Source organism: Pongo pygmaeus, chromosome 17, assembly GCF_028885625.2.
Source record: "Pongo pygmaeus isolate AG05252 chromosome 17, NHGRI_mPonPyg2-v2.0_pri, whole genome shotgun sequence".
NCBI classification, from domain to species: domain Eukaryota; kingdom Metazoa; phylum Chordata; class Mammalia; order Primates; family Hominidae; genus Pongo; species Pongo pygmaeus.
The window spans coordinates 35,529,721-35,551,173 of record NC_072390.2 but is presented as its reverse complement, the minus strand read 5'-3'; the positions used below and the strand labels follow the sequence as shown (position 1 = coordinate 35,551,173).

Below are 21,453 nucleotides of genomic sequence, written 5' to 3'. Positions count from 1 at the left end.
GCCCATAATCCCAGCTACTTGAGAGGCTGAGGCAGGAGAATTGCTTGAACCTGGGAGGCGGAGGCTGCAGTGAGCTAAGATTGTACCACTGCAACTGCACTCCAGCCTGGGTGATAGAGTGAGACTGTCTCAAAAAAAAAAAAAAAAAGAAAAGAAAGAAAGAAAAGAAAAGAAAAGTACAAGGTAGTTCATTACAGCATTGTTTGTGATAGTCACAGATTTGTAACAACTTTTAATTTGTAGGAGTCCGTCAAGAGGGGCCTGCTTGAATAAAGCATCATAGCACATCTATACAAACAGTACTATTCAACCATAAAAAACAAGGCACTTTATGAAATGGTAGAAAGACTGCCAACATTTGTAGTTAGATGAAAAAAGGTGCAGAACAGTATGTGTTGTCATTATTATTTGTCTAGAAAAAGAAAGAAAACAGATGAATATCAGTTGTATGTCATTTATATACTGGAAGGACACTAAGACACTGAGAACAGTGGTTACCTGTTATAAGGAGACAGCAATTACCCCTGGAAGGGCAAGCGGGCACCTGAAATCCAGAGGTGGGCAGAGGCAGACATAGTTCATACTTTGTTGGGGAGCTGCTTCCTGGGCAGCTGATCCTGGACTTCTAGGAGGTGCTAGGCCATGGCAGGTGGCCAGCACTGAGAACAGGCTTGAAGGGATGAAAAGGCAATTTTTTTTTTTTCAAGATGGAATTTCACTCTTGTTGCTCAGGCTGGAGTGCAGTCTCTGCCTGGGCAACAAGCTCACTGCAATCTCTGCCTCTGGAGTTCAAGCGATTCTCCTGCCTCAGCCTCCAAAGTGGCTGGGATTACAGGAATGCACCAACAGACCCGGCTAATTTTTTGTATTTTTAGTAGAGATGCGGTTTCACCATGTTGGTCAGGCTGGTCTTGAACTCCTGACCTCAAGTGATCCACCTGCCTTGGCCTCCCAAAGTGCTGGGCGTGAGCCGCTGTGCCTGGCCTGAAAAGGTAATTTTTGCAGAAGGCAGAAATCAACAGGGCCAAGGTTAGTGGGCCATGAAACAGAGTGACTACAGAGCTGCAGGCAGCAGATTGGATTACATTTAATACTCTCCTTGCTCCAAAGTTCTGGAGAGGCATCAGAAAGGGAAATGCCACTTAGCATGTGGGAGATCTGCTGCACCTCAACTCCATGTGGCCGGAGTATCCTTATTACAGATTATAGTACATTATTGAATGAACTCTATGGAGCGGGGATGAAAATGCACCACTTGGATTTCCTAACGCAGGGAAGATAGTTGGCAGGGAGCCTCAGCTGCCGCTCCCCAATCCCCTTCCAGTTTGCAACAACACTGTGCTCCCCAATCCCCTTCCAGGTTGCAACAACACCGTGCTCCCCAGGCTGCTTTCCTGTGAAGGACTGGGTATGGTTGTGAGTGCTGGTTCAGGGTGCTCCTGTAATGGGTGGCTTTGGCTTGAGGGTTTCCCACTGGTCTGGTGAAACTTTCTTAGAACAGAGTCCCTTTCTAGTCAAGCTTTCTTCTTTCCCCCCTCGCCTTTCACAGGTGTCAGATCAGATCCAAAATCTGAAGGCCCTTCCTGCCCAACCTGCTCCCCTTGTCCCTCCTGGGCATTTCTCCCAATCTACCTCTTGCATCTCTAATATTTCTCACCTAGTACTTCCTTATCAGAGCACCTGAAGTCACACAGACTCCTTATTTTACACTTCTGGTTTCCTGGCCTCTTCAAATATTTGATTTTATTTTTAATGATTATATTCTGAAATCGAGATTTTATTGAAGTTTAGAAAGAGACTGGAAAGAGATCTTATTTAAGACCCACTAACTAGTGGATTCTATAGGATACTTGGAGTTCACCCAAGGGATTCTCATCAATAATTGAGGAAGAGAACTTTGCAATGGGAGCTCAGATTATTGACACTACAGGTGTTGTCGATAACCCACTTCTCACTCCCAGGTTTTTAGAGAAGAGGACCCCGAATGAGTCTCCTGGTCTGTTTATTCAGTTCTTTCATCTCTACCACAGTTACTCTAGGTAGTTCCAGAATAGTCTCACTCTTTACTCAGAATCACCGTTCCCAGCACTCAGATTGATGCAGTCTGGCCCACTCTCCAGACTTGTGCGCTCAGGAGGATTCCCCTAAGGGCTTTCACTTTCCTTATCCAGCTCTGGTCATGTCCCTCCCTCCACCCATCCCCGCACCTGCTCATCAAATGTGTCCAATCATGAAGAGAGTTCAGTTCCTTTTCCACAGGACTCTTGGAACCCATTCGAATGTGGAAGTATGCCTAGGCACATGTTTAACAGTCCCCAGACATTCCATGTAAAGCAAACAGGTGGCTGTGCATGGTGACTCACACCTGTAATCCCAGCACTTTGGGAGGCTGAGCGGGCAGATCACCTGAGGTCAGGAGTTAGAAACCAGCCTGGCCAACATGGTGAAACCCTGTCTCTACTAAAAATACAAAAATTATCCAGTCATGGTGGCTGGCGCCTGTAATCCCAGCTACTCAGGAGGCTGAGGCAGGAGAATTGCTTGAACCTGGGATGTAGAGGTTGCAGTGAGCCGAGATCGCGCCACCGCACTCCAGCCTGGGCGACAGAGCGAGACTCTGTCTCAAAAATAAATAAAAAAATAAAGCAAATATGTGGTACTTTGGGTCAGATAACTGCCAAGGGTATTACTTCCCACCTCAGAGGCTCCTGGTGTTTTTTGAGTGGCTGCATGGTCAGGGCTATAGTGGGCACCATGGGAGGTGGGCTCACAGCCCTGCAGTTCCTCTGGAGTCAGGGTGCTGAGGCAGTGGTGGCAGTGAGGGGGCTGGATGAATCTGCAGAAAAGGCTCTGGGGACAATTTGGATTCCCTTTAACTGGAACACAGACAAGGTGATGCAGACAGAAAACATTGTATATTTCAGCCTGGTCCCAATAGCCCTCCAACCTTCAGTGCCTTCAGCGAGGACCATGTTGGAAGCAGGTAGTCATGAGGACACACGGCTGCAGCTGGAAATAACAAATGTTCAGGTAAAGGCTGAAACCTTTTACCTTTCTACTATTGTGCCTTGGGATTTCATAATAATTCTGGATGTTGAAACAGAATAGAAATGTTCTGTTGAGAACTGACAGGGAGGTTTGAAGATATTTGGGTAGTATCTGGGCCTTTGACCTTACCTCAGACTAGAAGTAATGGAAAGAAAAGAGGTACCAGGTGATTGGTGAGGACAAGACGGCAGTCCCTTCACGCCTTTATGAGGTGATCCTGGCCTGTAGAAGCCCAGTTTCTACAGAACTAATGCCACTAGGGGCCTTTGTGATACCCAGTGGAGCCACTGGCTTTCAGTCCTAGTTAACTGGATTCCAAGTGAGCCTCTGGGACCTAGAGAAGTTGTCAGAACTGATGTTTTTTCCTTGTTTGGATAGAACTAGTGATGTCAGAAATAGCTCCTCTGTGGACACTTGTAAGCACCTGGATTTCTAGGAGTTCACTGTACCTGAGCACAAGAAAGATTGAGGAAGCCAGATCAGCGGACACACTGGAAAAATTCCTGGAAACTTTGAAGAATGCAGGGATTGAACCAGATGATTACTTCATGAGTCTCTGTGAGAAGAAACTAGAAGAACTCAAAGCTAAGGAGCAGTCAGGAACCCAGACAAGAAAGCCATTCTGGTTTTCATCTCAGAACATGTGTGATATTGGCAGGACGCAGTGGCTAATGTCTGTAATCCCAGCACTTTGGGAGGCCGAGGCAGGCAGATCACTTGAGCTCAGGAGCTTGAGACCAGCCTGGCGAACACGATGAAACCACATCTTTACCAAAACTACAAAAATTAGCCAGGCGTGCTGGTGAGTCCCTGTAGTCTCAGCTACTGGGGAGGCTGAGGCAGAAGAATCACTTGAACCCAAGAGGCGGAGATTGCAGTGAGCTGAGATTGTTCCACTACACTCCAACCTGGGTGACAGGGCAAGGTACTATCTAAAAAAAAATTAAGTTAAATAAATAAGTAAACAAGAACATGTGTGATATCATCTGTAAGGAAGCAGGCACACCCTCCTTACACTAATATATTATAGTGGCTTTGCTTTTTGCTTTTTTTTTTTAAAGACATGGGGTCTCAGTCTGTCACCCAGGCCAGAATGGAGTGGTGTAATCATAGCTCACTGCAGCCTCCTACTTCTGGGCTGCTCAAGTGATCCTCCCACCTCCACTTCCTGAGTAGCTGGTACCACCCACGTGTGCCACCACCCTCAGCTACTAGTGACTTTGCTTTAAAGAAATGGTGGAATCCTAAATTTACAATTAAAAATTTCCCTAAAAGATGAAAGATCTACAATTTTTTGGTTGGGTATTTTATTTGACTTGGGAACTAATTGTTGAGGAAGCTATGACACCTGCAGATGGAGGGCTGATCTTGTATGAAGTTAACAGGAGGACCGTGTCCACAGATGACACTGCATTTGTGTTTCTCTGGATGTGTAGTATTGTGAAGGCACTGCTTAGTTTTATGCCTCCAAATCATGCATCACCTTTGATGTATCTGTTCATCCTTCTTGAAACTCAGGATTGTACAGTCTCTTCCTCCTGGGACCTGAATTTGTCTTGGAGGTGGCTTTTAGAAATCCTCTATGTGTTATCCTGTTGACATGCACTGTGTATTTGTTTCTTATTTCTCCTCTCCTGAACCTGCTATTCTTCCATTTCTGTCTGTGTAGAAGCACTCAACAACTACAGTTTCTGCTCACTTAATGCATTCTATATATTCGTTCTATACACTAGACTCAGTGCTTGCCAGGTATTGTCTCACAATGACCCTCTGAGGTAAATACAGCTATCCCCATTTTATCTGTGAGAAAATTGAGGCTTAGAGAGCTTAATGTCTTGCCCAAGGTTCACCTTTCCAAAGTAGGCATCCACAAAGTATGAGGCAGACAGTTCTAAAGAAGAAAGATAGCTGAGGTTGACTCAAATCTTCTCTCACATGGATGGAAGTTTTTGACTCAGAAATACATACTGATTTCCATGGGTATCTGTGGGCCCCAGGCCTGCTTGGTAAAAGGGGTCTGATTTCTTGTCTGCTGTGTGAGCCAAAGGAACCTTAACGTCCTCTGAACTGAACCTTCCTTTGCTCTTTGGAAGGAGGCGGTCACCACAGGTACTTGGGAGTTAGAGGACAATACTTTGTAGGGTTGATCAGAGCCCCTGCTTGCCCGAGGCAGCAGTCCTTTTAGTGACCAGATGGTGCCAAATCGATGTTCCTTGCTTTCCAGATGAGCTTTTTGTTCTTAAGATTAAGGAGGCTGAGAAGGGTCTGCCCACAGTCACCAGCTTACGGTTTGCTGGCCTCTGTGCTTGCTTGTCTACCTGGGTAGAACTGGGCAGGTGGTACTTTGAGCCAAAGGTCCAAAGGCAGTCAGCATTTCTGGGGAAAATAGTGGCTGTTTTTCTGAGCCAGATCTCTAGATTTGGGTTTACATGGGGTCCTTTCATGGACTATCCTGAGTATCGGTGGTAAAATGTCTTGGGGCATACAAATTTGTCTGAATCTGACATACCACTGCTATCTTTCCAAGTGGTATTACAAGAAAAAAAATTTTAGGGTGTGTTTGTTCTAACAGAAATGCCAAGGCTTCAAGATAAAGATAAGATGATAATGGGAAAAAAGAAAAACAAATATAAAGTCCTTTAGGGAGATGTTTTCATATCTCTCAGGCCAGCCTGACTCAATCTCAACTCCCTTCAGCCAAGATAACTTAATTATACAGTTTATTATTAATAATACAGTTTTATTATTACATGAAGTCCTCATTTTATACTCCTGGTTGCCTACAATTTGCAGCTATTTTATTTTGCTTTTACATAATTTCATTCTGAGATAAAGAGTTTCTACCAATTTATCACTTATCCAGGAAAAGATTGTATAAAGGAAAAGACTACAATTTGTCCAGAAACAAAGTATGTTCTCTAAAAGAAGTCATCAAATTAAAACTGAAGTGTGGAAGTAATAACATTGTTATCATGCTTCCCTTTGAAAACAGCTGGTTATCACATTTTAGAAAACCATGGGCCCATTGACTGTCTCAAAAGACACACAGATCTTTGGCATCATTGTACTGATGAGTACCTATCCCACCATATGGTGTCTGAGCTAGTGAAATCTATTTATATAACCCTGCTGGTGTTCTTTGTACATGTGTTAAACAATCAAGGTGAAATGGTATTACTATCAAAGATAGTCAACTGAGGAGAGGCAATTATAAGCAGCCAGAATCTGAGAAACAGCTGTGACATTCACTCATTTTGCATTCAGGCTTGTTTTTCTGCAATTTCTTTTCCTATATGTGGCTATGCTACCACTAGATGGCAGTGCAATGGCATTCTGGTGGTCTTTAAACGAAGAGCCACGATATTGGCTTCAGGACTTCCCCTCAGCCTGGCTGAAAAGTGGAACTGAGACTTCCACTGCCTTCATCTATCCATCCATCCATCCATCCATCCATCCATCCATCCATCCATCCAACCATCCATCCATTCATCCATCCATCCATCCATCCACTCATTCACCCAACAAATATTCATTGCCTTTAAAAATAACTCTTGATAATTATACAGTTGAGTTTAAAATGATATTGCCAGAATTATATTAAAGATGACTGAAAGAGACCAGAGAGAAAATGAACAGATTGAAGTACATTGTTCGTGCACCGTCGGTACAGGGTAGAAGTCCAAAAGTGGGTGCTAGGATGTTTCCAAGCACAAGGGATCAAGCATTAGGTTTGGTCTAAAATCAAGGAGGTAGTAAAGGGCTGAGGGAGCCTTGGGAGCCATTTCTTGGGATGGGATCAGAAATCTAAAGTAATTGAAGGTCAGAGTTTTGGAACCAGAGTAACAGATAGCCACCAGTCAGAAATACGGTGGTGTAAATGAATTTTGGTCGCTGATGTCCTTGTGGATCCGGGCAATTTTGTAGAATTCTCACACATATAGCTGCCAACAGAGGCAATTTGGTACTCAGCTTGCCAATTCTTAAGCACGTACTATGATTTTCCATGTACGCAGTCAAGGAGAGAAGCATCTGGTTCCTTTGCTTACATATTTGCTGCTTGTGTACTTCTTTCCTGTTCTGTTGTTTCTAGCCTATATTTCACCTGCATCTGTTAGAAGTTTTAACTTCTTTACTAAGAGACCTTTATAAGACTACTCCTAAACTAAAAAGGGTCTGGGCATGGTGGTTCACACCTATAATTCCAGCACTTTGGGAGGACAACATGGCAAGACCCCATCTCTACAAAAAATACTTAAAAATCAGCTGAGCATGGTGGTGCGTGCCTCTAGTCCCAGCTACCTGACAGACTGAAGTGGGAGGATCACTTGAACCCAAGAAGAGGTTGCAGTGAGCCATGATCCTGCCACTGCACTCCCGCCTGGGCAACAGAGTGAGACCCTGTCTCTGAAACAAAACAAAACAAAACAAAACAAAACACTACTGAGAGAAGTGGATTATTCTCCCTATCTGACTTCTTCAGTTCAAACTGCCTTCCACCAGAACATTAAAAAGGGCAAAATTTGCTATCCCCTAATGATCAAAAGTGTGATTTTATTCTTTCAATATGTAGAGAGAACCACATAAAATTGACAGGGTAGCTTTGTCGTCTAAGGTAATGGTTTTTAAATCTTTTAGAACCCAAACCTCAATCAGAAATATATATTACTTCACAACTGTGGCAGCCCCTGGCCTGTTTGCTCTCAAATCCTTTCCTGTTCTGCTGCAAAGTCATGGGGATGCTGATCCCAACAGGCTGTGTTTCTGAGGCTCTCAGGTTGTTAAGTGATTACTGGCTGGGTCCTACTGATACGAGGCCCTGCCACACCGCTGGAGAGTGGGAAGAATGGAAAAGCTAGGATGATTCTCCTCGCCTTTCTCTGCCCGAGGTGCATCTCTGACAGTGGCTAAATCTCCTCGCTGGCTCCAGCTCCAGCCAGAAAGGCCCTCCTGTCATTAGATGAGTCCAGTTCTGGGATCTAGCCACACTGCCTCCTCTCTTTGTCCCTGTAGTCTAAAAGGATTAGTGATTTCTGCTGTTGCTAATCTCTGGTTACCTCACCTTCCCCTATTTGGCTTCTCAGCGTTATCATTTGTGTAACCAGTTTCCTGTATTAAATTCCTTATATTAAAAACAGATCGAATGATGGTTTCTTTTTTGTGACACATTATTATAGTACATGTATATATACATATGAAACTGAAACAAATGTTTCATTAACAATATTCCTCTTACTGTGTGCAATGATTTCTTATATTAGTCTATTTTCACTTTATGCATTTATTTTGAGGCAGAATCTCTGTCTGTTACCCAGGCTGAAGTGCAGTAGTACGATCTCAGCTCACTGCAACCTCCACCTCCCGGGCTCAAGCAATCCTCCTACCTCAGCCTCCCAAGTAGCTGGGACCACAGGCATGTGCCACCATGCCTGGCTAAATTTTTTCTACTTTTTGTAGAGACTGGGGTCTCACATATTGCCTAGGCTGATTTCACACTACTAGGCTGAAACAATCCTCCTATCTTGGCCTTCCAAAGTGCTGGGATTATAGCCATGAGCCCCACAATGGCCAGCCAATTTCACTTTTTTAAAATGCCAGTCACAACCCACTAAACTGAGTTCACAACTTACTCACTGATGGATTATATCTCACTAATTTGAAAAACCCTTGCTTTAGAGACTGCATTTATTCATTTACTTTTTTCATAGTCAGGCTTGCTGAGTTATAATCTAGGCACAGTAAACTCATACTTTTTAGGTGCACAATGTAGGAATCTTGACGAATGTATCCAGAATATTTCCATCATTCCCAAAAGTTCCCTTGTGCTCTTTTGTAGATAACCCCTCCCTTCCTCCCTAGTCCCTAGTAACCACTGATGTGCTTTTGGTCTCTATAGTTTTATCTTTTCCAGAATGTCATATAAATACAATCATATAATATATAGCCTTCTGGCTGGGCGCAGTGGCTCATGCCTGTAATCCCAGCACTTTGGGAGGCTGAGGTAAGCAGATCACCTAAGGTCAGGAGTTCAAGACAAGCCTGGCCAACATTTGCGAAACCCCATCTCTAATAAAAATACAAAAATTAGCTGGGCGTGGTGGCTCATGCCTATAGTCCCAGCTACTCAGGAGGCTGAGGCACAAGAATTGCTTGAACCCAGGAGGTGGTGGTTGCAGTGAGCCGAGATCGCGCTACTGCACTCCAGCCTGGGTGACAGAGCAAACCCTGTCTCCGAAATATATATATACACACACGTATACATATGTGTATATATATACATATGTGTGTGTGTATATATATGTATATATATAGCCTTCTGCATCTGGTTTTATTCACTTAGCACAAGGCTTTATATAGTCATCCATTTTATTTTTATTTTTATTTTTTATTTTTGAGATGTAGTCTTGCTCTGTTGCCCAGGCTGGAGTGCAATGGCGCGTTCTAGGCTCACTGCAACCTCTGCCTCCTAGTTTCAAGCGATTCTACCTCAGCCTCCCAAGTAGCTGGGAATACAGGCGCATGCCACCACACTCGGCTAATTTTTGTATTTTTAGTAGAGTCAGGGTTTCACCACGTTGGCCAGGCTGGTCTTGAACTCCCAACTTTGTAATCCACCTGCCTTGGCCTCCCAAAGTGCTGGGATTACAGGCACGAGCCACCGTGCCCGGCCTATAGTCATCTATATTTCTGCATATAAAATTAGTCCATCCCTTTTACTGCTGTGCGATATTCTATGGACGTACTATGATGTATTTACCAATTCAGCTGTTGAAAGACATCTTGGTTGCTTCCAGTCATTGTTGGTTATGAATAAAGCTGCTATAAAAATTTATTTATTTATTTATTGAGATGGAGTCTCACTCTGTCACCCAGGCTGGAGGGCAGTGGCTCTATCTCAGCTCACTGCAACCTTCACCTCCCAAGTTCAAGTAATTCTCCTGCCTCAGCCTCCAGAGTAGCTAGGATTACAGGCACCTGCCACCACATCCAGCTACTTTTTGTATTTTTAGTAGAGATGGGATTTCACTATGTTTGCCAGACAGGTCTCAAACTCCTGACCTCAGGTGATCCACCCGCCTCTGCCTCCCAAATTTCTGGGATTACAGGTGTGGGCCACTGCACCCAGCTGTACTGCTATAAAAATTTATATTCAGATATTTGTATGAACACATATCTTGATTTCCCTTGGGTACATACCTAAGAATTGGGATTGGTGGTTCATAGGGTAAATATATTTTTGTTTTGTTTTGTTTTGAGACAGAGTCTCACTCTGTCGCCCAGGCTGGAGTGCAGTGGCTGCAATCTCTGCTCACTGCAAGCTCCGCCTCCCGGGTTCACACTATTCTCCTGCCTCAGTCTCCCGAGTAGCTGGGACTACAGGCACCTTCCACCACGCCCGGCTAATTTTTTGTATATTAAGTAGAGACGGGGTTTCACCGTGTTAGCCAGGATGGTCTCAATCTCCTGACTTCGTGATCAGCCTGCCTCGGCCTCCCAAAGTGCTGGGATTACAGGTGTGAGCCACTGCACCCGGCATATATATGTTTAACTTTATAAGAAAGCATCAAATGTTCCAGTTGCTCTGCATCCTGGCCAGCATTTAGTATTGTCATGTTTTTTGGGTTTTTTTCTTTTTCTTTTTTTTTTTTTTGCCATGATAATAGGTATGGAGTACTATCTCATTATGGCTTTAATTTGATTTTCCTTAATGCCTAATGATGTTGCACAACTTTTTATGTGCTTATATCTTGTTCATATATCTTTTTTGGTGAAGGCTGTATTCAATTATTTTTCCCATTTTAATTGGATTGCTTGTTTTTTCTTCCTTTTTCTTTTTCTTTTTTTTTTTTTTTTGAGACAGTCTTGTGCTGTTGCCCAGGCTAGAGTGCAGTGGCATGATCATGGCTCACTGCAGCCTCCAACTCCTGGGTCAATTGATCCTCCCACCTCAGCCTCCTTAGTAGCTGGGACTACAGGTCCACACCACCATGACTGGCTAATTTTTGTATTTTTTTGTAGAGATAGGGTTTCACCATGTTACCCAGGCTTTTCTCGAACTCCTGGGCTCAAGCAATCCAACAGCCTTGGCCACCTAGAGTGCTGGGATTACAGGCATAAACCACTGTGACTGGCCAGATTGCTTGTTTTCTTATTATTGATATATGAGAATTCTTTATATATTCTAGATATATGTGATTTATAGATATTGTACCCAGTAGGTAATTGTCTCTTAATTTCCTAATAGTGTTTGTCAAAGAGTAAAAGTTTAAAAAAAATTTTATTAAATCCAATTTATTGATTTTTTTTTCTGTTGTGGCTCATATTTTTTTGTGTGTCATATCTAAAAAATCTTCGTGTAACTCAAGGTCATAATAATTTTCTTCTATGTTTTCTTCTTCCAGAAACTTTATATTTTTAGATCTTACTATATGGTCTATGGTTTTATTTAAATGGTCTATGATCTATTTTATTTTATTTTTATTTTTTGTTTTTTTGAAATGAAGTCTTATTCTGTCACCCAGGCTGGAGTACAACAGTGCAATCTCGGCTCACTGTAACTTCTGCCTCCTGGATTCGAGCTATTCTCCTGCCTCAGCCTCCTGAGTAGCTGGGATTACAGGTGTGTGCCCCCACAGCTGGCTAATTTTTGTATTTTTAGTAGAGATGGGTTTTCACCATGTTAGTCAGGTTGGTCTTGAACTCCTGATCTCAAGTGATACACTCACTTTGGCCTCCCAAAGTGCTGGGATTATAGGCGTGAGCTACCGCGCCCAGCCCTATGATAGATTTTAATTTGATATTTGTATATCTTGCAGGATGTGGATTAAGGTTGATTTTTTATGCTTGTGAGTGTCCAATTGTTTTGGCTTCATTTGTTAAAAAGAGTATTCTTTGTCTACTGAATGCTTTTGCTCCTTTGTTAAAAGTCAGTTGACCATCTATTTGTGAGTCTATTTCTGGATTCTCCATTTTGTTTCATTTATCTACGTCCCTATTTTTTCACCAATTCTACATCCTCTTGGTTACCATAGCTTTCGATTAAGTGTTGAAATCAGGTTGTGTGAATTCTCCAATTTTTAAAATATTGTTTTGGCGATTATGAATCATAGCCAATTTTAGAATCAGCTTTTCATATATACAAAGAAGTCTGCTAGAATTTTGATTGAGATTGCACTGAATCTGTAGACCAATTTTGGGAGAATTGGCAAAAATATTCAGTCTTCTAATCCATGAAAACTTTAAATCTTAGAGACTGTTTTTTAGATTCAAAATGGATATTTTACTTCTGATACTTGTTTTGTTACCCAATTAGTCTGAAACCACGCAGAACCTTTGAAGAGATCTTAACTGCTGGGGCCTGATGATTAAAGGTGGAGGCGGGAGTTCAGCACAGAATGGCCTCAACTATTTTTATGTTCAAAGGCAAAAGAATAATAGCCTGGGCTCTGGAGTCTCCCTCCCTGGATCAAATTCTGCATTCAACACTTGCTACCTCATGATCTTGAGCGAATTACTTAACCTCCCTTAAGGTGTTTCTTCATGTGTAAAATGACATGATAAGAATGCTACATGTTTCAGTGAGTTTTTGTAGGGATAAAACAAAAGATAAAATGTGTAAAATAGTGCAATGACTTGTCACAGTCAGTACTCACTAAATCAGCATACGGTCTATGAAAGCTAGTATGAATTTTGCCAGTTGAAAGGTCAGGAAGAACAGCTTTTTTCAAGACCAGCTCTCTCCTTTAAGGCCCAATTGCTCGCTTCTAAATGCCTGGGAGGAGTGCCATTGCCAACCAAGGAGGAAAAGAGGCCTGATTCAGTCCATGGGATCAGGAAGAAACGTCTGTGAAACCCAAATCTGTGGACTGTTCATTTACTCTGGCACCTGACTTTATTAAGTTAGGTGGTCATTAGACTCTAGATCAACAGATACGGGGTGAGGAGTGGGATGGAGTTCACATCTCCTTCTTTATTTTTATATTTTGAGACAGGGTTTCGTTCTGTCACCCAGGCTGCAGTGCAGTGGCACTATCATAGCTCACTGTAGCCTTGAACTCCTGGGCTCAAGTGATCCTCCCACCTCAGCCTCCGGAGTAACTGAGAGTATAAGCACGCCCCACCACACCCAGCTAACTGCTTTATAATCTCCCCAGTACAATTCATGTTTTGAAAAGATGCAGGCAGCATGGTGCCACAGGGAATAACCCAAATTTAAAGTTCAGAACACATTGGTAATAGTTCGAATTTGACACTTTTTACTGATCTGACCTTGAGCGAGTAACCTAGTGTTGCTGTTCCCTAGTTTCCTCATCTGTAAATGGGTATATAACAAGATTATTTCCAGTGAGGCTGCCTGAATCCACTGTCTTGCAATGTTTTCAAAATTAACATTTTATGGCCGGGCACGGTGGCTTACACCTGTAATCCCAGCACTTCGGGAGGCTGCAGCAGGTGGATCACTTGAGGTCAGGAGCTTGAGACCAGCCTGACAAACATGGTGAAAACCCGTCTCTATTAAAACAATACAAAAATTAGCCGAGCGTGGTGGCAGGCACCTGTAATCCCAGCTATTTGGGAAACTGAGGCAGGAGACTCGCTTGAACCTGGGAGGCAGAAGTTGCAGTCGGCCGAGATTGCAACATTGCGCTCCAGAGTGAGACTCCATCTCAAAAAAAGAAGTTTACAGTTTTAATTTTTTTTTTTTTTTGAGATGGAGTCTTGCTCTGTTGCCCAGGCTGGAGTGCAGTGGTGCAATCTTGGCTCACTGCAACCTCCACCTCCCATGTTCAAGTGATTCTCCTGCCTCAGCCTCCTAAGTAGCTGGGACTACAGGCGTGTGCCACCACACCTGGCTAATTTTTTGTATTTTTAGTAGAGACGGGGTTTCACCGTGTTAGCCAGGATGGTCTCGATCTCCTGACCTCATGATCCACCCGCCTCGGCCTCCCAAAGTTCTGGTATTACATGCATGAGCCACCGTGCCTGACCAAAAGCTAACATTTTATTATATCTTATATAGAAAACACAGTTGATCATTCAAATACGGCTATTCAGATTTGAATTATATGCACCTTCTGTGATATCATGAGCCTGGAGATTGTTTCTGTAAAATTATTTGTTATTGATGTAATAAAGACTGATTGAGTTTATAAAACACTATTCCACCTGACCCCTGAATGTCAGTGCTTAATATGCATCAGGCATTCACATTCTAACAGCCTTTGTGTTAGTATAATGGGCCAGCAAGTTCTATTTGCTGCTGGGAATTCAATCATATCCTACAGAGACAGATTGTTCTGATTTGGTATGTGTTGGGAAAATATGTTCAATTGTTAAATTACTTTATGTGTGAGTTTTAATCAACTTGAACATATTATTTAACAAGTCATATTTCTCTGTAGAATGAAATGTTTCTTTATGAATTAGATAAATCAAATTATTGATCTATATCTACATATTTAAATGACACTTGCAGTACACATTTTATTTGTGCGTGTGTGTGTGGGGGGGGCGTGTTTTGTTTTGTTTTGTTTGTTTGTTTTGGAGACGGTCTCACGCTGTCACCTAGGCTGGAGTGCAGTGGTGCAATCTCAGCTCACTGCAGCCCCAACCTCCTGGGCTCAAGTGATCCTTCCACCACAGTCCCACAAGTAGCTGGGACTACTGGCATATGCCACCATGCCTGGCTAATTTTTTTGTATTTTTTGTGGAGATGAGGTTTCACCATATTGGCCAGGCTGGTCTCAAACTCCTGAGCTCAGGCAATCTGCCCACCTCGGCCTTCCAAAGTGCTGGGATTATAGGCGTGAGCCACGGTGCCTGGCTGCAGTATACATTTTAAAAACACATTTTAGGACTTTCAGAAATCCATGTCAGTGGCTGAGCATGGTGTCTCATACCTGTAATCCCAGCAATTTGGGAGGCCAAAGTGGGAGAATGGCTTAAGCCCAGGAGTTGGACACCAGCTTGGGCAAGATGTGAGACCCCATCTCTAAAGAAAAAGAAAGCTATGTCAACATAGGATACCAGTAGTTTAACTGTTTTCTGTGGAACCTCATCCAATAATACAATGTAATATAATATACATCCATCATTGTATTATAGAATATCTATTATATATTTGAAATTGTGTTACCTGAGAAATACAAAGATGAATAAAAGTAAGGAGCTCACAATTTATTGAAGAAATAAAGATACAAACAAATAATTTATAGTACTATAAAATGAGTAGTATAATCAAAATATTAATTCATTAAATTTTTTTGGAATAACTGTAGTACTGGCATGTGCCAGACCCTACACTAGCTATTAAGAAAAAGATATAAGACTTAAAGAGTTTATAATCTAATAGAGGAGACAGACAAATACAGAAGAAATTACCAGAGGGTACTTAACCTAACCATGTTGTATGGTACAGGAATGAGTTCCCATAGATAAAATTGAACCTGAGTTTTGAAAAACTAACACGAGTAAGAGGAAAAAGAGGAATAAGGGTATTCTAGGCAGAAAAACAACTTTTGCAAAGGTCCAAAATGAGGAAAACTGCAAATCATTTAGTATGTCTGGATCCTGGGGTCCCTGGTGGAAAATGGCAAGAGGCGCAGCTGGGATGAGTAGATGGAGGTAATGAAGGGCTGTGTGGGCAGTTCTAAGGGGCTGGACTTTATCCAAACCATTGAAGGGTTTTCAGTAGAGACTATATACACACACAGATTATATATATATATATATATATATATATATATATATATATATATATTCATAAATACATGTGCATATGTGTATGTCTATATGTATACTTTATTAAGATATAATTCTTGTATCATATGTGTGTGTGTGTGTTTTTCCAGACAGAGTCTCGCACTGTTGCCCAGGCTGGCATACAGTGGCGCGATCTCGGCTCACTGCAACTTCTGCCTCCTGGGTTCAAGTGATTCTCCTGCCTCAGCCTCCTGAGTAGCTGGGATTACAGACATGTGCTACCACATCTGGCTAATTTTTGTATTTTTAGTAGAGATGGGGTTTCTCAATGTTGGCCAGGCTGGTCTCAAATTCCTGGCCTCTGTCTTGGCCTCCCAAAATGTTGGGATTACAGGCATGAGCCACGGCACCTGGCCTATCATATAGTTTTAAAAATATATTCACTGAGTTGTCCTACTGTCACCACAATAACTTTTAGAACATTTCATCACCCCAAAAAGAAACTGTATCCATTAGCAGTCACAGCCCAACCCACCCCTAGCCACAGGCAACCACCAATCTTTCCGCCTCTTTTAGTGACAGAACTAATTCCGTCTGTTTCAAAGGGCTTTTGCCAAGAATTATGCCCTATTTCCATTGGTTAACATAAAACAGTCATTTTCTTGTTTTTATTTTTGCTCAAGAATTTGGGGTCAGAGGAATATTATATTTCAAGTGGTTTTTTAAATTAGTTTCTCTATGTTTTGATATCACAATGGAACAAGGTGCATCCTTTGGTAGACTTCCTGGTTTCTGGAAAGAATTTTATTTTATTTTTTCCTTTTCTGTGTCATAAATCCCATGTTTAAATAGGTTCCCATACATTTTTCTCCTTTTAAAGTGAAAATATCCTATGGAAAGGGGACGGGATAGTGGGTAAACACAAGTTGTAAATGCCACCATCCTCGCCTCCCCCTCCCCTTTTTGCTCTGCATTCATTATTTTTGATGCAATAGGAAATACAAATCAGTCTTTGTCTCTTGCTCAATTTATCCTCCTCTTCAGACCCTACTGCCTAATGACCTCTAACAAGCCTTTACATAGAGCTGGGTGAAAAAATGTATTCATGGGCAAATACAAAGCAAATAGAGATATGCTTTATATTTCTAGCATTTGTGATGGTAGAATATAAGATACAACCAAGTTTGGCTCTCAAAGAAGATCTGAAGCTAGAAGTTCAGGAAGCAAGATATTAAATATATGTCATAAAACACTCAGCAAATATTTATTGAATATTTTTTATGTGCAGCGAATCCAGCTGATCACTGGGGAAGTTACAAAAGTGTGTAAAATGCAGGTCTTACCTTTGACGAACTTAACAGTCGAACGGAAGAGACACAGCCACATATCCAAACCACAGCACAAATTGTAAGAGATTTGAAAATTACTTCAGTGATATAGGAATGTCTACAGAGCATTTGTTTGGTCATTGTTGACAGCTCTATTGAGATATAATTTATATGTGATAAATACAACTACTGGACATGCACGTTTGAATTGTTTTTAGTAAATTTATACAATCGTACAACCATCACTATGATCCAGACCTTGGCACCCTTGACTCAGGTATTCATTACCTTTGGGTAGATGTTGGCAGAAGTGCACATGCACGACCCTGAAAGTGAGGACCTACTTAAAATGTGCACCTAGGCACCTTAGTCCTGGTCCTGGCTAGCAGTCATAGTCAGTAGTGGTGGCAATTTTGGTGACAACTGGATGCCAGTAGGAGAAAAAAAACAACTGGTGATTTCCAGCCAGCCGCAGTGGCTCATGCCTATATTCCAACACTTTCGGAGGCCAAGGCAGGCAGATTGCTTGTGTCCAGGAGCTCAAGACCAACCTGGGCAACACAGCGAGATCTCCATCTCTACAAAAAATTAAAAAATTCACCAGGCAAGGTGGTGTGCACCTGTACTCCCAGCTACAAGGAAGGCTGAAGTGAGAGGATTGCTTGAGCCTGGGAGGTCGAGGCTGCAATGAGCAGTGATTGTGCCACTGCACTCCAGCCTGGGCAGCAGAATGAGATCCTGTCTCAAAAAAAAAAAAAAAAAGATGAGTTCCATAGGGAGCCATGAATTGTAATCTTTGAAAAACTCATAAAACAACAGTCACTGTATAAGCACCATGTAGGACGAATGTTAGAGTGGCCTCAGAAACAATATGCTTTGTTGACTCAACTCTTCTGTGGCACATGGTGGGCTATAAATGTAACAATGAATCAGTCAATCATTTAAAACATTTTATTGCATATGAAGACTTGGGATTCACATGGATATGTGAATTCCCTTTCCACACATCAAATTGTAATTGATGTATTATATTTATTCTGGAAAGCTAGAGAAGTTGCAGCCATGTAGTTGTGTTATTTTCTACTAAATATTTGCCGTATAATGAAGGGAAACAAGCATATTTCTTAAGGAACAGGTGTGTGTGCTAGCGGTCAAGAGAGTAGCAAACAGCAGCGGCCTGCCGTCATGGAAACAGCGTGGTATCCTAGCAACAAGCATATTCATTTGCCTGGCCTGCCCTGTGGAGTTCTGCCAACACAGGTAAAGCATTTATCCTTTACACAGAACTTGAGCGACAGCCTTTCTGCTCCAGAGTAAAGCTACACCCATATATGTAAATCTGGAAATGGAGGGGAAGGCGAATTTTTCTGCCGAGGAGCCAGTGGCTTGGGGGCTACAGGACAGCAAAGTGGGAGTTAAATGTACTCATCTAATTCTTCGTCTAGATAGGCTAGAAATAGGTCTCTTTCTATATTTGTTGGCTCTCTTAATGGAAGGATCGAAAATTCAGTGGCAGTGGCTAGTGCCATGACCTATGGCTCTGCTCCCCTCTGCCCTTCTTTGGGTTAAAAAGTGCAGTCTTTTCCCAAAACTTCATTTGACCTCAGCTGTTCCTGTGTTTTAAGCCACAGAGGCTATGGGGAAGAGGGCAGGACATACCTGGGTAGTGATTTGAAGGTTGTAGCTTCCTTTTTCCCATATATTTTAATTGTAGTCCCTAAATTCTATGAGAAGATTGAGAACATTTTTGATCTGGAAAATGTCCAAAATATCTCATGAGGAAATCTCATACTATTGGAACCTAGTTTGGAATAGCAAGCATCCTGCACTGTGGCATAACACAGAGGGGAAATTTTCTAGTTCAGGATAGGAATTTGATAGGATTTATACCCTGACTTCTTTTTTAAAAAACACTTTCTCTATGTCTCCCTTTCTCCATTTTTTTCCCACATTTATTTACTGTGTGCTAGGAATTATTCAAAGCATAGTGAATCATGATGGTTTCTCCATAATTCTAGAGATGTACAAAAATAGTAGGCATCCACAAGCAAATGTTGAATTTCAATTCAGGGCTGACAAATTCAATATTAGATCAGATATGTACTCAGGGAGCTAGATGAATTGGGAATTTTACTGTTGTCAGTTGAGGGATGCGTTAGGCCATTCTTGCACTGCTATAAAGAAATACTTAAGACTGAATAAATTACAAAGAAAATAGGTTTAATTGGCTTACAGTTCTGCAGGCTGTACAGCATGGCGCCAGCATCTGCTTGACTTCTGGGGACACCTCAGGAAGCTTTTACTTATGGGACAAGGCAAAGCAGGAGAAGGCACCTTACATGGCGAAAGCAGGAGCAAGAGAGAGAGTTTGGGGGAGGCGCCACACACTTTTAAACAACCAGATCTCATGAGAGCTCTCTCACTATCATGAGGACGGCACCAAGATGATAGAGCTAATCCATTCATGAGAAATCCGCCACCATGATCGAATCACCTCCCATCCCACCAGGCCCCACCTCCAACATTGGGGATTACAATTCAACATAAGTTTCAGAGGGGACACGTATCCAAAGTATATCGGGGGACTAAGATTTTTCAATGGATTCTCAATAAACTTTATTCAAAAAAAGATTTCTCCTAAAAGATAATCCATCCATCTTGGGGTTTTTTTGGGTTTTTGTTTGTTTGTTTGTTTTGAGACAGGGTCTCACTCAGTCACCTCAGGCTGGAGTACAGTGGTGCGATCTCAGCTCACTGCAACCTCTGCACCCTGGGTTCAAGTGATTCACACCTCAGCCACCCAAGTAGCTGGCATTATAGGGGTGCGCCACGAAGGCCAGCTAATTTTTGTGTGTTGGTTTGTTTGTTTTGAGACGGAGTCTCACTCTGTCGCCCAGGATAGAGGGCAGTGGCATGGTCTTGACTCACTGCAATCTCTGCCTCCTGGGTTCAAGCAATTCTCCTGCCTCAGCCTCCCGAGTAGCTGGGACTATGGGCATGGGCCACCACATCTGGCTAATTTTCTGTATTTTTAATAGAGACGGGGTTTCACGATGTTGGGCAGGCTGGTCTCAAATGCCTGACCTCAGATGATCCACCCGCCTTGACCTGCCAAAGTGCTGGGATTACAGGCGTGAACCACCGCACCCGGCCATTTTTGTGTTTTTTTTTTGTAGAGACAGGATTTTGTCATGTTGTCCAAGCTGGTCTCAAACTCCTCGCCTCAAACGATCCACCTGCCTTGGCCTCCCAAGGTGTTGGGTTACAGGTGTGAGCCACCCCACCGGGCTGAGAATCCATCTTCTAGATAAGAAATAGAGTACATTGAGAATGAATATTTTTCTCCTGCTTTGTATGTGTGTTGACACACACACACATACACACACACATAATTTTAATGATGGAATTAAAAGAACTTAAATACAGGACTTAAACTTTTATTCTTTTAGAATGGTTCAACTCTTTTATCAGTTGATGTCATAATTTAGTAGTCACATAAACACATACATAAAATGTTTTAGTTTCATAAGTAAACCATGAAAGACCAAAAATAAAATCACTGGCAGGGCACGGTGGCTCACGCCTGTAATCCCAGCACTTTGGGAGGCTGAGGCGGGCGGATAGCTTGAGTTCAGGAGTTTGAGACCAGCCTGGGCAACACGGTGAGACCCCATCTCTACTAAAAATACAAAAAAAAAAAAAAAATAGCTGGGCATGCTGGTACACGCCTGTGGTCCTAGCTAATCAAGGGGCTGAGGTGGGAGGATTGATTGAGCCTGGGGGCAGAGGTTGCAGAGGGCCAAGACTGTGTCACTGCACTCCAGCCTGAGTGACAGACTGAGAACTTGTCTCAAAAAATTAAAATAACAACAAAAACAAAATCATCTTAATAATAAATTAGTTTTTCTTAGTTTCTAAAGGAAATTCAAGCTTTCATTTTGACTCAAAATGATGATACATAAAATTCTTATAAATTATTATTTGCAAGCCAACAAGGAGAGTAATGACATCAATTATAAAAGTTCAAGTGGATGCCTGAAAAATGTTTTTGTAACTCAGGAGATAATTGTTTACATATTGTGCAACTATATTGTTATTGTTACTGCAACTCAAGCTTTTAGAAGGAAGTTTTACATGGAAAAAATTCTTTCCTACCTCCAAGTTGGTGACCAACCAATGCATTTAGAGATTAATTTCAGTATAATCTTTCAGCTGATTACTTTTAATTAAGTAGTAAAAAGAAAGTACAAACAGATGAGATATGCTTTTTTTTTTTTTTTTGGGTGTATGATTGGCAAGGGACAAAAAAACAAATTATGCTGAGTAATTGCATGGCGCATGTTTCAGCAAAGCATAAGGAGACACTGGGAAATAAATT

General features: G+C 42.0%; 1 pseudogene; it reads left to right on the top strand.

Annotated features, from left to right (window-relative positions):
* Positions 1 to 21,453, top strand: part of LOC129018763 (nuclease EXOG, mitochondrial-like) — a 92,526-nt pseudogene that overhangs the window by 16,175 nt on the left and 54,898 nt on the right.